Source organism: Microtus pennsylvanicus, chromosome 5, assembly GCF_037038515.1.
Source record: "Microtus pennsylvanicus isolate mMicPen1 chromosome 5, mMicPen1.hap1, whole genome shotgun sequence".
NCBI classification, from domain to species: domain Eukaryota; kingdom Metazoa; phylum Chordata; class Mammalia; order Rodentia; family Cricetidae; genus Microtus; species Microtus pennsylvanicus.
Window position 1 is genome coordinate 127,356,903 of NC_134583.1, and position 17,114 is coordinate 127,374,016.

The 17,114-nt window shown below is 39.1% G+C and overlaps 1 protein-coding gene across 1 annotated transcript in view; it reads left to right on the plus strand.

Annotated features, from left to right (window-relative positions):
• Positions 1-17,114, plus strand: part of Sorcs3 (sortilin related VPS10 domain containing receptor 3) — a 648,362-nt gene that overhangs the window by 573,626 nt on the left and 57,622 nt on the right. The gene's annotated exons all lie outside the window — the stretch shown is intronic.

Here is a 17,114-nt window from a genome sequence, read left to right on the forward strand (position 1 = left end):
GCAGTGTAGATAGGATTATTATCACTGAGCAAGTGAGGATGCCGAAGCTCAGGGAAATGTTCAAGACAGACAGCATAAGAGCAAAGACTTTGGGCACAAATGAAGGAAGATACTAGAAATCTCTAAGACTTGTCCAGCAAGGAAGCACTATGGTTCATAGGAAAGTGTTGGGATGTTAATGACTTAGTATGTGCTGATGTCTATCTCTCTGTGCTCACCCCTTCCTAAGCCAAAGAAGATCCATCCTGAATTTTAATTCACAGTATGTTTGAAAAAGAATATGATGAAAGCTTGAAAGAATTAGGGACTAATTAAAAGGTAAGATGTGAGGGAAATTGTACTTGCCATTGGATATCAAACAAGTGATGAAAGGCGGAATAGTTACAAAGGGTTTCCTGGCTGTGCCGAGAGACAGAGATCAGTCATTACAGGTGGACGGCACAGTCTGAGCAAACAGGGAGGCGTAGGAATGTGCCTGGACTGTCAAAAAGAGGCTGCAAAGAAGGAAAGGCTACAAATGCCTTCAGCAAATTGGCTAGAGCCCACTGTCTTGCTGACTCCCTTTGTAAATCCCACTCTAATTGGCATAAATCTCTGGCCCATTGTTCTACTAGCAGAACTAATAGCCAAAGTGAAGGGGACCGATAACATTTTGCCTAGAAAATTATGCAAACCCCAAAGCTACAGACGTTCGAATAGCAGCAAAGACCTCCTTTCCACTGAAGAGCCAGTAGCCTCATGCTCAGCCGGGAACATACTCTTAAGTATATATAGCCAGAGCAGGATGCAAAGACCCATCTCTAAGCTGTGAATACATTGCTTAGCGTCTAGTAACTGCATCCGATAAAGTCTCTGGAAATGAACCAGAGCTGTTCCCATTGATCTGTTTTTCAATCTCCTGTTGTTTACTAGAAGAGCCTGATTTTACTTTGCCCAAAGTAAGTCATTCGAGTAATCACCAAATCCAGCGAAACCCCTCAGTCATAGCTTTTCATGCTGGGGCTTGATTCCCAGTCTCTAGTTTATCACCAGGATTCTTACCACTCCGAGACCTAGCTTCTGTTTGGGGCGAGGCCCTGGAGAGCTGAAAACACTGGTATGCCGGGGCAACAGCCTGAAATGAAAACAGTTGTGCCAACCAACAGATTTCCACCTGTACTTAATAAAAGTCCATCTCAAGGGACAGTACTCATGATGATCCCTTGCTCAACATTCATTTGAAGTTCAGTTTCCTCACCTGGGTGTGAGGATGAAGATAAACAAACCCTTCCAAAGGCCATTAGATTGTTACGGATCCAGAGATGGCAAAGAACTTAAACTGTAAGTGCAAAGGCCTGAGCTTGATTCCAAAAACCCACATAAATAGCCAGGATACTCTGCCCAGGAAATCCCAGTATTCAAGAGGCTGATAAAGGAAACCCCTTGGGCCTCACTGGCTAGCTGTCCTAGACTACTTGGGTATTTGAAAGTACGTAAGATCCTATCTTAAAATACAAACAAACAGAAAAGGTTGATTGAGCATGGCGAATAGTACTTGAGTTTTTATCCAACTTTGACATTCATGCACATACATGTACTGCAGCCTGTAAAGAAGTCGGGCTTTGCTGGCTCTGGTGTTTCTATTGCAGTGAGTTAGCTGCCCCAGTTCATTTCATGAAGATAGGCATAGAAAGCAGAGAACAATAGAAATCAGTGGGTGCCAATCAAAACTCACTATGAAAAAAAATCTAATTTCAAACAGTTTTCATGTGCCATAGATATAATTTTTCTTTAATTTCCACTCTTTTTAACATTTAAAGCATTGTGGGCTAATTAAAACAGATGCATCCCGCAGGTTGTGCTGTGGCCCCAATAAGAATGCACTTCGTCCAGGCTGATTCCCTTAAAAACATCTCAGTCTTGAACAGGGCTGGATTCAGGCTTCTCCCTAAGAGGTCCCTGTGCTATACTAAAGGCATGGCCTCTTCCTCACGGTGTGTTTGAGAAGTGATTGGCTAATGAGGACGCTTTCCTCTTCAGTGCACTTACCCATTTATGGATGTGTAGACTGATGGCTCTTTAGGTGGTGAAGGGATGTAAGAAGAGGGATGTAGTTGGATGCGTTAGGACCGGGGTGTGTGCTCTAACATGTGACCCTGCCTCCAGCTCCTTTTGCTTATCCTCTATGTGGTCCAGTAGGAAATAAATGGCTTGCTCATCCGGCACACCCATCTGTAGTGCTGTACTTTTTGCCTCAAAACAGGTCTCGAAATAATTGAACTAGCCTGCTGTAGACTGAAGCCCCTGCACACATGAGCAGAAGTAACACTTTTGTCTCCAGCATCCTTTCCCTCAGCTGACTTCTCAGTGTCCAAAAGTGCAATTCGTCAGACACCGCTTCTGCCTAGAAATCGCTTCTTCTGATGTGTCTCCTACACCATACTGAAAATACACTCTCTAGAAAGTGACAGAGAATCTGCCTCATTTCTTCTTTCAAAGCTTAGTTAGTGAAGTCCTTTGCCTTTACCAGCTTGTTTTTGAGACAGTTTTACTCTGTAGACCAGGGTGTCTTGGCCTAAAAGTTACTATGGAACCGAAGTTGAATTTCAACTCGCGGCAGTACTCCAGCTTTAGCGTCTCAAATTCTGGGATTACAATGAGAGGCTACCATGTTTATTCAAGCACCTGACATCTAAAAGACTTTGCAGCATTGAAGCCACATGTTTAGAATCTAAATATGTAGTAGAATCGCATGGCAAACACCTCAGCTGGGGCGTGATAGTGCCTGTTTCGCCCCTCACTCCAGTGGGCTCATTGCAGCACACAGTACTCTGAAGATGCCCTCCTGGCTTCGGGGAGATTTGAAATTTGGATTTCGCACTTATGGTTACGTAACTACTATATACTTTGTTCAATATTATTTTATAAACACAGAAAAATGTAGAGATTAGCTCCTGAGAGCCTGTTCAATTATCACTTAAAATTGATAAACGTCATTTTGTTGTCACGTGGGATTTAGAGGTGACTTTATTACTGCCCATCTCAGACCCATTGTGCTTACTGCTCCCACAGACACTTCTAGAATAAGTGTTGAAGTGTTTGATACTTAACTGTATACATGGTATTGAGGTATGGGTTTTTATACTTTTTGGTAGTTTCAGTGAGTGTGTGCCCACATTGCTTTAAGTATTTTAAAAGTCTATATAATTCAAATAGGCAATAGCAGTAATTTATATGCAAATTTCTATCATTACTGCCTAACTTAGGGGCTGTCCATGTGCCCAGGCATTTTCCATGCTCAATGAATATGCACCGTTTGTTCATTCTCCTATCAGTGATCATTTACGTTGCTTCTGGTGTTGTCTTTTTACAAACAGCGTTTTACCTTTGCACATGCCTCCCGTTAAATTAATTGAAGCCCTTTTGTGATCTACACACACACTCGGAAGTGGAGATGCTGAGTCACAGTGAACAGTGCTCTGTGAATATGCACCAACAATGCAGCTGTTAAGTTTAGCACAACTTTCTGATCTTTCTTGTCCCCATTGTTTAGGAGGTTGCGTGAGAAGCCTTTCTCAGCCCAAGAGGTGCAAGGTTGCAGTGATCTTGGCATCTTCCTCCATAGCCCCTGAGCGTGCTCGTGCACATGCATCGTGGGTGCTCAGCAGAAGTGCAGTGAGTGCTGCAGTTAGCCTGGACTGGAGACTGTTTCTGTACACGAGCAGGCCTTGGGCGGTTTCCACACAGTTTGGATTCTGCTATTGTTTCGTTTGGTTCAGGGTTTGACACAAACAGTGAACTATGTCATTATAACAAAAAACAAAAGCTGTCTCTTTTGTATTTCTTGCTCAGGGCTCTTCTAAATTCAGCGTCTTTCTCCTCTTGTTAAAATCCTTCCCTGTTCATCTACCTCTGTCCTTCCTTCCAGTGTGTCGCTCGGCCCCTGACTTAGGTTCCACAGGTTTGTAGATCACATTTTCTCAGTCACCATTATGGACTTTAATGCAAACTCACAAAAGGACTTAGTTTTAAGAAAAGAAGCAAAGTTGTTTGAACAATGATTTCCTTTAACTTGTGTTTTAAAATTTTGTTTTTTTTTTAATTTAAACTTTTTATGGAATTTCATACATTAGTACAGGACATGCATCATTTCTGACCCTCAGTTTCCCCCTCGTTCTCTGCCCCCTCAAGTTCATGACATTTTCTATTGCTTCCTTACTTTGCTGTTTGTTTCAGTAGTTTTAGCTTTCTTTCTCAGTTTCCCTTTGACTCCATCCTCTCTGCACATCTATTTTCAATGCTTCTCATCCCCTTCTCTCTAGCATCTCACCGAGACTGTTCAGCATCCACCACGCTCTGCTTGCAGGTTTTTGCTGTTGATCCTCCTGCCTGTTTCTATTACGATCTAGCTCATGTCTCACTTTTGCTCGATACAATTTCCCTTGTAGCCGCTGACCTCCTTTACCACTAATCCCATCTACACCCTAATGGGAAAACAATCAGGTGGCCTGGATGCACACCAGCAGTCAAGCATACTGCCTGAAGATTTGGAAGCCAGCAGCTGCTGCCCACTGATGGCTGGCCTTCCCAGAACACCGTTCTTTCTTCTTTAATTTGAAACCCATCCTTTACGGTTTCCTTCACAGAAATAGGGGACGCAGGCTTCTCCAAACAAGAGACAAGAATACGTGTCGGGAGCCAGGCCTTTTGGGGAGAATCAAATACTTAGAGGACATTTAGCAGAGTGCACACATTGCTATTCTTTAAAGAACACTTGCTATTACTTTATTTGACTAGGTATATTGATAGTCATCTATTAATAAATCGATGGTCTAAGAGTTCGAGAGGCAACTTAGGACATAAGTAGTCAATCCTCCATTGAGTGGAAGCTTATATTCTCATACCTCATCTGTCTCCTGTGAAGAAAGGACAATTGTAGTATGTACGGTAGCTGTTGTCTAAATTGTCAGAGTTGTATTGGCTGTGTCAATAGTGTTGGGGGATGTGGGGCAGACAGAGACAAAAAAAGAATGAGAAAGACAGATAGAAAGTTATATGGAAGGGTATTTAATGCCCTTGGCCTCAGAATACTCTGCCCTCTGGATATTTTAGCCCTAGCTGTGGTTTGTGATAATCACTTATGTCTTAGAATATGAGAGAACAATACTGTCAATAAATGGAAGAAAATATTTCACAGTAGTAAAATCAGTGCTTCCAGTGGTGGTTTATAGTTTCATCTAGAGATTTTTATATCCATCAAGTGTTTATATAATGAGAGCACATTCTTTATAATGGACCAAAGGGAAATAATTTACCAAACCCCACATGTAGCACCTTCTAGATAGTAAAAGGGAAGAGCTACTATTACATCAATGCTGAGGACACTGTGGTCTACGTTCACTCCATCCTTGCACCTGTAACTGAAAGGAAGGGGACTATCTCACCAATCCACCCTCGCCTCTTTGTGCTAAGCATTGCCTGGAGTCACTGAGTCCTTCATCATTCTGGATAAACATTCCCCTGGCAGCCAATAAGAGATAAGAATAGAAACGCACCAATCCTACTCATGAAATACAAATTCAAGAAATCAGCAGATAGCACTTAATTTCTTCAAGGTCATTTGGTTAATTTATGCTGCATTTGTAAGTTATTGTATATTTTAAAAATTAATGAAAGATTTAATTATGGCAGGGTTGCCTGTGACCTTTTGTGGAATGACTTCATCATAAATCTGCAGGCATTTCAGAACTGTTTTCCAGGTTTCTAATAATTTGCTCTCAAATTAATGACATGCAGTCAGTGGAAGAAGTTGAGGCTGGGTTTAAAAAAATTGAGTTGAGATCCTTGGTTTCCTAGCAATGGCTAATTCTGAGTCCTAGGTGGAGGTGGTGAAGAAGATGGTGTGTGACTCACCAGAATCCACAACAGCTTTAACTGTTTACCTAGAGGAATGAAAAATAAATCCAGTGTGTCAACACAGGAGAACCTGCACATATCCAGACTGCATCGCTGAAGGTTTGGGGCGCACTTATCTATGTGGGAGTGATGTAGAACCCTGGACCTATTAGACACCGCCTATTTTTCCCTGATATACATAGTTTATTTTTTATTTGTAAATAAGAGTTCCGCGCTTCTCATCCAACTTGTTGGTCACCTGTGCCACCCAATGTAGACTTCATCAATCTGTGACCTTCACTCCGTTCAGGCTCAGTAAGAACAGCTGGGCTGCCTCAAGGGAAGCTTCTCATTTCCCTTAAGAGCAGAACACACTTTCGCCTGGGCCTGTGTCTATTTACTTGATCCGACAGAGTCAAGAGGAAGGCAACGCAGAGGAATGCCACATCTGTGCACATCCAGAAAGGTCCTCTGTCTACGAAGAGACTTTAGTTTACAGCTGCTGTTATGGAGAAAGCTAGATTTCTGAAATCTCAGGACACTGGGAGAAAAGGCAGTGAACCTGGAAAAGTAGGTCTCAGCTGAAGGCTTCTGGGATTAATGGAAACCCTGGACATGATTACGATCCTCTCCGCATCCTCCTGAAGCAGATACTCATGGTGTGAGCATATGAGCATGGTATGTGTCTGTGACTTAACGAGAAAGATGGATTTCCCATAAGAAACCTCCAGCGTGGGAAGAGTTGGCTGTCAGGAGATCTGCTTCCTAGTTTGTCCTCTTTTTGAGCAGACTAATGTTTGGTCTCGGCCTTAGTTTCTTGCTAGTTTATGAAGGAATTGGGCCAAAGGTTCATCCCCTAAAACTGTTTCAATCCTAACTCTTTATAATCCTTTCATGCCTCAGGGATTCCCAACTGGACACCAGGCCAAAAAACTGGACACCAGGCCAAAAAGGGTGATCCTACTTTCAAGGTCAAGTGTGTAATTCTCCAGACAGTACAGGTTTTAGACCTTGAGACAAATAGGATTGTAATTGGGACTTTCTAGTTATAAACTCCCTACTGATTTTTTCTTTCTTTCCTCCTCCGACTGTGCTTTCGGGTTTATAAATTTCGAGGTGTTCTTGCCTTTTGTGCAAACAGGCTATTTAGAGCTAGAGGGGAGAACCCCCCACCTATCCTCAAGCCTCACTGCCAAACCATGTAGTTGAATGAATGGCTGCTAATGAGTCAGAAAGTCCTTCAAAACCTGGGGCTGGGACCATGTGTGACCAACAGCCACTGGTGCATGCACTTTGTTGCTGACTCTCTTCTGCTTGCTGTGCTGCATTGTTAGATGACGCCTTTAATTTCTTTGAATCTCAGTTTCCTCATCTGTTAAATTGGAGTACATGAGGTAATCCACACAAAGTGGCTAGCAAAACTCGAAAAAGTTGGGTAAATGTTCCTTCTTGCTGACAAAATTGTTAATATTTGACTAATTTTTGCTGATGATTCACTGTTTGCAAACTCTCACATTAGAAATTATGCACCTATGAGTATACTATCTGTCCCCTACATTCTTAGACATCCAACCAAATGGATAAGATAAGTAATCCCAATCACCATACTATAATTGCTGTGTATTTGTATATGTCCATGTGTGCATGCATGTGGAGGTTCATAAATAGACAAATATATGTGGAGGCCAGAAGACAACCCTAGGTGTTACTTCCTCAGGTACTATCCACATATCATTTTGAGACAAGGTCTTTGGTCAAAAACATGACAAGTAGGCTATACTGGTATATCAACAAGTCTGGGGATCATTCTGCCTCCCTAAATCTGAGATTATAAACCCTACCCTACTGATGTAAAAAGTCCTTCTGTATGTACGTTGCATTTATTGGTTAATGAATAAAGAAGATGTTTTAGCCAGTGGCTTAGCAGAATAGAGTTAGGTAGGGAAAACTAACCTGAATGATGGGAGAAAGAAGTAGAGTCAGCAGAAGCCATCTAGCCCCATCAGAGATAGACGCCTAACAGAACCTTACCAGTAACCCACAACCACATGATGATACACAGATTAATATCAATGGGTTAAATTAAGATGTAAGAACTAGCCAATAAGAATGTAAAACTAATAGGCCAAACACTTTTTAATTAATACAGTTTCTATGTGGTTATTTTGGGGTTGAGCAGCTGGGAACAAACAAGTGGCCTCCTACAACACCCTACCATACCCAGATGTTTCTATGTGAATTCTAGGGATCTAAATGAGGTCTTCATAGTCGCATGGCAAGTACTTTACCAATGATACTAATTCTTTCACCTTCATGGAAACTTTGATGAACCCCTATAAAAGTTAGATAAGCCATCCTGGATAGAGGAACAGCAAGTTGAAAAAAATCATCCTCCCCTTTGTAGAAGGAAATAGAAATTTAGTTGTGAACAAGGACACTGAAAGGAACCACAACACACAAAGGTAGAAGGAAGCTAATGTTCAGAAGCTCTAAGGAACAATTCTTTGCATGAGGTTTGCTGCTCAATAATGTAGCAGTGCCTTAGGAGTTGGCTACACAGAGATTGAATTTGCAGACAGAAGTGGAGTGATGACTATTGTTATGATCAAGAAATCAAAGGGACCGTACATGTAGCTGGTGAATATGAAAGATCTGTAGACGTTCCATCAAAATATTGGGAGTCTAAAACAGAGAGAAGTGACTTAAGGACTGGGTCTTTTCTAATGTAGATTGGTAGACAGAAGATTCTTTTCCACCCAGTCCCTCAGTGATTCAGTCCCAAAAAAACACACAGAAGCTTAACTTAATTATAAACTGTTTGGCCTATCAGCTAAGGTTTATTATTAACTAGCTCTCACAAATTAAATTAACCCATAATTCTTGTCAGTATTTAGCCATGTGGCTTGGTACCATTTTTCAGTAAGGCATTCTCATCTTGTTTCCTCTACATCTGGCTGTTGACTGACTTTGCCTTTCCTCTTCCCAGAAATCTCTTGGTCTGGTTGCCCCACTTATACTTCCTTCCTGGCTACTGGCCAATCAGTGTTTTATCAAACTAATACTACTGACAAATCTTTACAGTGTACAAGAGCATTATCCCACAGCATAGATGATCCTAGTCTAATCAAAAACTCAACTGGGGAAGTAACAGAGAAAGTGCAGAAAGCAATTCCAGAGTGTGAATTGTCCTTGATCTTTTGCTGAAGATGCTATTCAGGCAAAGAAAACTAGGACTTAGTGGGTAGAAGAATTTCTAATGATGATGAAGTTTCTGAAGAAGGGAAGAGAGATATTTCGATTGTAAGTTTAATTCAGAGTTCCCTTGAACTCTTCAGCCAAGGTCACAAATATAATCATCAAAGAAATTCTTTTCTTTGAAAATTCCTAGTGCATTAGTGGTAATAACTCCTTGTTCTCTTCATGAAAGTTCGTGGCCAACCTCTATCTTAAAACTTCTCTCAGGTTTTATAACTATGTATAAAAGCCCTTGCAACCAGAGGTCCAAATGAATCAAATAACTATGCAGGGGAGAGTCAGGTAACCAAGAACTTTTCTCCTGGAAAGAGGGAAACATCTTTATAGAACCTGCTTCCCTAATTACATTTACTGTGGCATTGTTTCCATCCAAATTATAGCAATTATATACCCTGATCCCATTTGAAATCATTTAATTAATGAGTAGCTACCTCTCTGTGTGTTTGGAATTCTAATGAAGTCTTTTCTTTTTGTGAGTCACCTCCTTCCTCAAATTAATCACCCTTTTCCTTTCAGAAAGGCTTATTCAGTCTGGATGGTGGATTGAAAAAGTTATATTATTTAATGTCCCCAGGAAACTACATTTATTATAGAAACCCTAGCACAGTGTAGGATGACCATAGATAGAGTAGCTTCTAGCCCTTCTCCAAAGATTGCTTTAATTCATATAAACACCAAGGGACATCTGTCTAAATCACAGTCTTTGACCAAGAAATGAAAGCTGCTAAAGCTATGATAGCAGTATTGAAGCTATGATTGATTATGTTTGATCAGTTCTATTCATTAATCAACCAAGAACTGTATTAATTTATTATATATGAAAGAAGTATCTTTGGATGCAAAGACAGATGACTGTAGTAGCTAGATAAAACCACTGATGGGAAGGTTACCAGGAGATGGGCAACTTGTATATCTAGAGGTAGACACGAGGACTGGAAGAAAATACATTCTTCAAAGTTATCTAGAAAGGACTACGTTCTGAATCCTTTTATGTTCATTTTACTGAAAAATAGTCACCTTTGAAAAGAAAGTTGAAGACTTCAGGAAGGTTTAAGTTTACCTAGTTAATTTCAAGGTGAAGGAGGGCTAGGAAAAAACAGGTCTTCTAATTTCTCTGCTTTCTCATCTTGCTATGGTTTCCAGACCAACAATAATGCAAGAGCACAGCGCTGTCTGTGACCAGTCTCTTGTTAGCAGTATAGCCACCAGGCAAGGAAATTTTTAACAAAGGTTTAGATGATTTCTTTGGTTCAGAGAGCCCAAGATAAATCTGAAGTAGAGAGACAAACACATGAAAAAAATGCATGTGCAAGGTAAAAAGAAAAACAGAAGTAATAATTTTTAATTGATTTCCCCCCATGAAAATCCATATAATGAGAAATGGCTCAGAGAATCCATTTGTTTTGTTCCTGTGGTTAGAACTTCCTCAGGAAAACAAAGGGCAGGGTACCTCTTTCCAGGCAGTCATCTATATTTATGTATGAGGTTTCTACTTTTTTCAAGGCTCAGTATGAATAAAAAGATTGCCACATTTGGGGTGTGTGTGTGTGTGTGTGTGTGTGTGTGTGTGCGCGCGCGCCTTGAAAAAAAGATTGTAAGTCAAGGCCATTGAAAGAACTTGATCTAAATATTGGATGAATCTGTAGATACTCTATCAATGAGAAGGATGGTGATGGTAATGAACCTTTGTTGTCTATGGGTTTTTAAAAGTTTCATATGCATTATTTAACCTAGTGAGAGTCAGGATTACATTGGCTATTATGTTTCTTTGAATTAGAAAAAGGAATATGACGACAAAGAGCTGGTGAGATGACTCTGCAGGTAAGAGCTCTGCCCACCAAGTGTGGCAACCTGAGATTGATTCCTAGGAACCTAATAGTAGAAGGGGAGAACCAGCTCTTGCAAGCTGCTTTCACACACAATAACAACATCAGTAATAATAGTAATAATAATAATAATAATAATAATTTAACAGGTAACTTTTTAAAAGAGACAGAGAATACAATTCTGAAGAAGGGCTCCCAAAATAGTATGTGTGTCAGGGTGTAAGTCCCTTCTTCCATGTTTCAGAGGAATGGGAGGTCTCATGATACGTGGCTGCTGTGTAGATCACAGCATATGGTGTCAGGCTGTCTTTGAACTAACTGTAAGGACAGAAAGTACAGGGATCTAAATAAATAATTACTTTAGTTTGGTAAACCACAATAATCAAGTTTTGGGAATTATCACAATTCAACCAAATGGAGGAGACTTATAAAATGACAGGAGCTGGCTTTTTTTTTCAAAAGTCTTGAGTATTAAATTCACTTTGCAATTTACCATGTTTCTTCAATAACCCTCCACAATCATTTTCCATTCTTTATCCCACAATGACTGTTGCTAGAAACTGCTCTTTTCTATAGAATACAAATACATCCAGAAGACATCTATAACCTTAAGAAGTTTCTATTTAGTTAAAAAAACAACAACAACAACTTGAGTAAAGATGCTAGAAAATTAAGAAACCCTGGCTGACCCCTTTTCACTAGAGAAATTTTCATGCAACCCTGGTTTATAGGCATATAAAATAGGAATACAAATTAGGCATTTACTGATAATAAATCAAGAGGAAATTTATTTTAATACAATTCTTTGATATACATATAATTTTGCCACTTATAAGGATGAAAACAAATTTGCATACTAATAAGATGGATATGCTGTTTATTTTACAAGAAGAATTAAATCTTAACTGAGAATTTGGTACTGCAGGATGTAGACAGCATCTTCAGCATTTTCCAGTGTTGTTTGGTATTCTGGTTTTATAATCCTCATGGCTGAGAAGGTTATTTCCCATAAATGCATAGCACAAAATGTCAGAAGTACATTTAAGGCTGTTTCTGAGATTGTTAAAAATTTTGTTATAAACCCAAGCCAAAATTCACTTAAAATTTTATTTTATGAAACTCTTTAGCAACTCAAACCAAATGGTACTAGCTAAAATCAAATATTCTACCAAAGTATAATCCAAAGATAAAGAAACTTGCTACTTGCATGCTGAGAACTGATTATAGGAAAAATATTGAAAGTCTTTGCTTTTGTAAGTAACCCATTCTGCAGATAACAGTCTCAAATCTTAACTGAGGTATGCAGGGCAGCCTTGGTCTATGATTCTACTACACGGTGTGAAGACATGTGCATGCAAAAAGTGCATGTTCTGAGTTTAAAACCAAGACTAAATAGAAAATGCCTCACTAAACATTTGATTCTAGATTGCTTTTGGTTTTTATAGATTCAGAAGTATTCTACTGTTGCCAAATCTTTCATGAGTCCATCTTCAGGGTGTGACCTCATGTGGAGCTGTAACCCGGTTTTGTTTTTAATAAGTTACTGTTTTGAAACTATAATGCAATCACATCATTCCCCCTACTACCCTTACTTCCCCCATCTCCTCCCATTCATGCTCTTGTTCTTGTTCCAATTCACGGCCTTCTTGGGAAGCTGTCACTTTTATTGTTCAAAGGGTGATTTGAGCACAGCATTACCATCATCAGGAACTTCAGGGAAATTGGGCACCAAGAATGTATTAATGAGAAGCTCTCTAGGTGGGGAAAGGCATGAATCAAAGGCCTTCTGGAAGGGCTTCTTGGTAGCAGAAAAAACAACTGAAGGAAAAGAGTCATTATTGCCAGACATTTTCAGATCTCCTGACAACCCTGCCACCTGGAAGATTCTCCGTGTTCTACTTTCTCTGCTATAACCATGCACTTGGGTTGATACATGAACCACTTTGTTCTCCCCAAATAACAATGAGGAAGGAGCTTCCCCTATTATGCTGACAAAGACTCCTTAACATTAGGGGAATACTTCTAGCTGATGAAGAACTCTTATCTGGGAACTTGATGTTTGTTGTTATTCTCTAGAAGGAATCTTGGAATGCTTTTAAATATTTTTCCATTTCAGCGATATTATAAAAATTCTGAGTGTGATTTCTTTCGATAGTCTTGCTGTTCTCTTTGTTATGTTCACACTTCCACTGATGTTGTTATGATACCTGTTTCACTAATGTTTAAGGAAAAGATTATTAAACTCATGGATATTAATTAATCTATATTTTACATCCTGATTATTTTTCTATGTATACTACCTGTCATTTCTTCAACTTTCTTAGCAGTTATCAAATCATCAGATAATTAATGTGATATTGAACTGAACCAGAGAATCAAGGTCCATGCAGAAGAAAGGCTATGTGTTTGGGTCACTGATGGCCATAACTCTTAAAGTGGTACTGCCTAGAATCACACAGAAAATTAGTTCTAATCAGTGAAGTGTTTATATCAAGTTAGGCTTTGGGCCCATCCCACGTGGGTGGTACCATCTTAGGGAGGTAGTCCACAGATGTGCAAGAAAGCTACCTAAGCATGAGCCTGTGAGTGATCTAGAGAGCTAACCAGCGAGAACCAACAAGCAGTGATCCTCCATGATTTCTGCTTCAGGTTCCTTCCTTGAGTTCCTTCCCTGCCTTCCTCTATTGATGCATTGCAACCTGGATTTGTAAGTCAATGTACCCATTCCACCCTACGTTATTGTTGGTCAGGTTGTTGTGTCACAGCAACATAAAGGTAACCAGAACAGTCATGCATCAATGGTGTAGAGATGAGGGGAGACACTGAACACTTGTCTTCTAGGACAGATTGATTGATAAGGAATATGTTAATATACATATATTACTAAGAAACTCACTTTACTGATCTTAGCTGAGACCCATTGAGAAGATGAGCAAAACTCATTATCCTAACAGTGTAAAACGATTATGATTTTGCTTTACTTATGGGAAAGGAGACTAGCATGCATCCAAGAATATGAGCTGGTCAATTTATAGTTTGGAAAAAGACCTGGGAAACATGTCATAAAACAGTAAGTTAAATAAATGTAGATGATCGGAATATACCTGTTGCGATTTCGAGAGAACTGTCTGAACCAGTCTACAAGATTTAACTGATGTGATTCCAGCCTCAGCTTCACCTAGGTTGTACACATGGATCAATATCACAGCCTGTTCAGGATTAGCCCTGGTAAATGACAAAGCCTAAGTTTGCAGCTGTCTGCTCGCTAACTACTGCACCTGTTGCCCCTTCATCTTCACTATTTGTTAAAAGTTATCTCACCCTTTACAAGCTTTCCTACCTGTGAGCTACATAGAATGCCAAGCTATTCCTTTTCCCGAGATGTATCTGGGTCTGCACCATTTTCAGTGCAAAGGTGAAATGAATCCTGCTGTCATCAGCATTAGTGTCTTATGGCTGCTGTAACAAAACCATAAATTAGATGGACTAAAATTGGCATTTATTATCTTAAAAATTCTGGAAGCCAATTTCCAAAATCAAAGGATTATCAGAACTTGCTCTTTATGTCTTCTTCATTTTTGAAAAGTGCAAGATCTACTGGTGTGTGCTTAAGAATAGTGTAGGATTCTTAAATGCATTTTCATACAATATATCATGTTTTTTGACAGTATTTATCCCAGCTTCCCTGTGTGATGGCTCTAGTTATCTCTTAGCTTGGGTTGAATATCTCCAATTTATACTTCTGTCTTCATATGGCCTTTTCACTACCTGTCCATCTTCATTATCTGTCACAGAACACTTCTTACCACTCTTAGGGACCTCTCAGTAAACCAAGATGCTCTAATTTGATTATCTTTTACTTAAATCTGCATGCTCCTTTTCCCAAATGAGGTTACATCATAGCTTCAAGGATGAGGATATACTCTTATCTTATTGAAGATCACCACACAGCTCAGTCTACAGTCTTTCTCACTCATTTTCAGTAGTCCTTAAACTTGGCAACTATATACATCTTTGAATCTTCTGATAAAATATATAATTTATACATTATATAAGTATATGTTAAATATAAAATTTTGCTTAAAATTTAGATTATTCAACATCTGCCAGTACAGCAGCCTATGTATGAGCTGAACATGATTCACAGTATATAATCTAGGTCCTTTTTAAATGGCAGCAACTAACAGTGACCATGATTTTTCTTTGTGATCTGGCTAATGTAAACTAACCTAGAATATTGCCTCTTTTATTCTAGGTGATATATCCAATCTTGTTAATTTATTTCAATATTATTTAGAGTACCATTGATCATGTTGAACTATTTACTTACATTGGACAGATTACATATAGAAACACTTCAGTGCTGTGGAAGCTCATTTCTGTTATCCAATCCTTATGGCAGTACCAGAAAGAGAAGTTGATGCGTCTCCCTATTACATCATAGCTTATTAAACTCTACCTATCTGTAGACTGTCAGAACCTGCTGGGTCCTGATTCTACCACAAAGCATATGGACTATTATTTCTAACCATGTGACAATGAAAAGTTAGATTTCTGTTGATAAACATGATTTTCATGTCTGTAAGCCATTTAATAAGAATGGTAAACAAGGAAAAGCAGATAACAGATCCTTGTACACTGACTACCCTAACCTCCCTCCCTTCTGATTGATTTCAATACTTTAATTAGGTGATGTTCAAACATGTCATTTTACTAGCAGCTGGCTCACATTTTAATTTTTTTCTTCGAAACTGCTGTGCAAACTCTGTCACCTGCCTTGTTGACATCCAGGCAAATCATGTACCTTGTATTTTCTTCTTTCTACCTAGTAATCTTCTTATAGAAATGAGTAGGATTAATCTGACATGATGTATGTTGTGAGCCATGAAATAACTATTTAGAGTAGGGAGAAATATTTGATTTAATTCCACTAGCATCGTGATACTCAGATTGCTACAAACTAGGAAGACATAATACAAGAAACAGAGTTTGAGTGTGGGAAGATTTTGATATCTGAGTAGAGAAAAAAACAGACATTTGTCAAGGTCACCTTGACAAATCCAGTTATTAATTTAACTCTCTTCTAGCCCCGCAAGTAGAACATACCATAAGAGCTAGCTGTTTTGTTAAAATTTTAAGGGAGCTTACATGGTAGCACATTCCTCTAATCCCAAGGAGATCTGAGTTCAAGAAAAACCTGGCTACATAGACTGAGGTCAAGCTAGGGTACGTGAGACCCTGCCTAAGAAACAAACAAACAAAAACACATTATAAACAAACAAAAACATAGGTAGGCCTCCTTGACCTTCTGAATAAATTTAGAACTAAATATTGGAAGGAACTGGATGGATGAATTGGGTTTAGAAAGAAATGTGTTTAGTATGAATAAAAAATAAAAAGACATAGAAAATTCAGAAGAAAGACAGTATCAATTGTGTATATGGACTATTATAGACTCAAAGTTTCCAGTCTATGGTGAGGTTTTAAAAAGATCATGCTGTCTCAATAAAGTCTAGCCCTCAGTTTCTCCCTTGAGGTCTGTTTAAATCTTTTAGATAAGGCTGTAAATCTTTAATTTAATTTTTTTTTCTGAAAATACATTCAAAGCTATTTCTCAAGATTTATTTTAAGCTAGATGATCTACAAACCCATCTAATTTTTTCAACATTTTACAAGTTGTTTTAGTCCTCACCCCTCTCCACATCGTCATCTTCCAGAGAGTTGAAGGAAAGATCTCATTGAGAACTCCTTTGTCTATCAGCGTAAGAATGTCTAAACCAGGGCAACAGAGAAGGCTAGACTGGTAGTGTGATTGAGGCTTGCTGAAATGGTCAGCCTGTAGTTATTTGAGAGCTCCTAGCATGGCTGGTCTCGCCACTCAGTCCATCACAGTGATAGATGTCCTGCACTGTAATCTCATGACATACCACCCCAGTGAAGAATTGATGGTCAGTCTTTTTTGTTTCTTCATTTTTTTTCTAGAATGATTGATCATTCATATTTATAGGCCTATCAACAACTGGGCTTTACAAAGGTCAGTATTGATTATCTGGACCACGCAGATGGCATTCTTCATTACTGCACATAAATATGACTTTCTTTTATTGGAATTCTATAATTTTTCAAGGAAGGCAGAAAGAGCATAAGCATTAATATGAG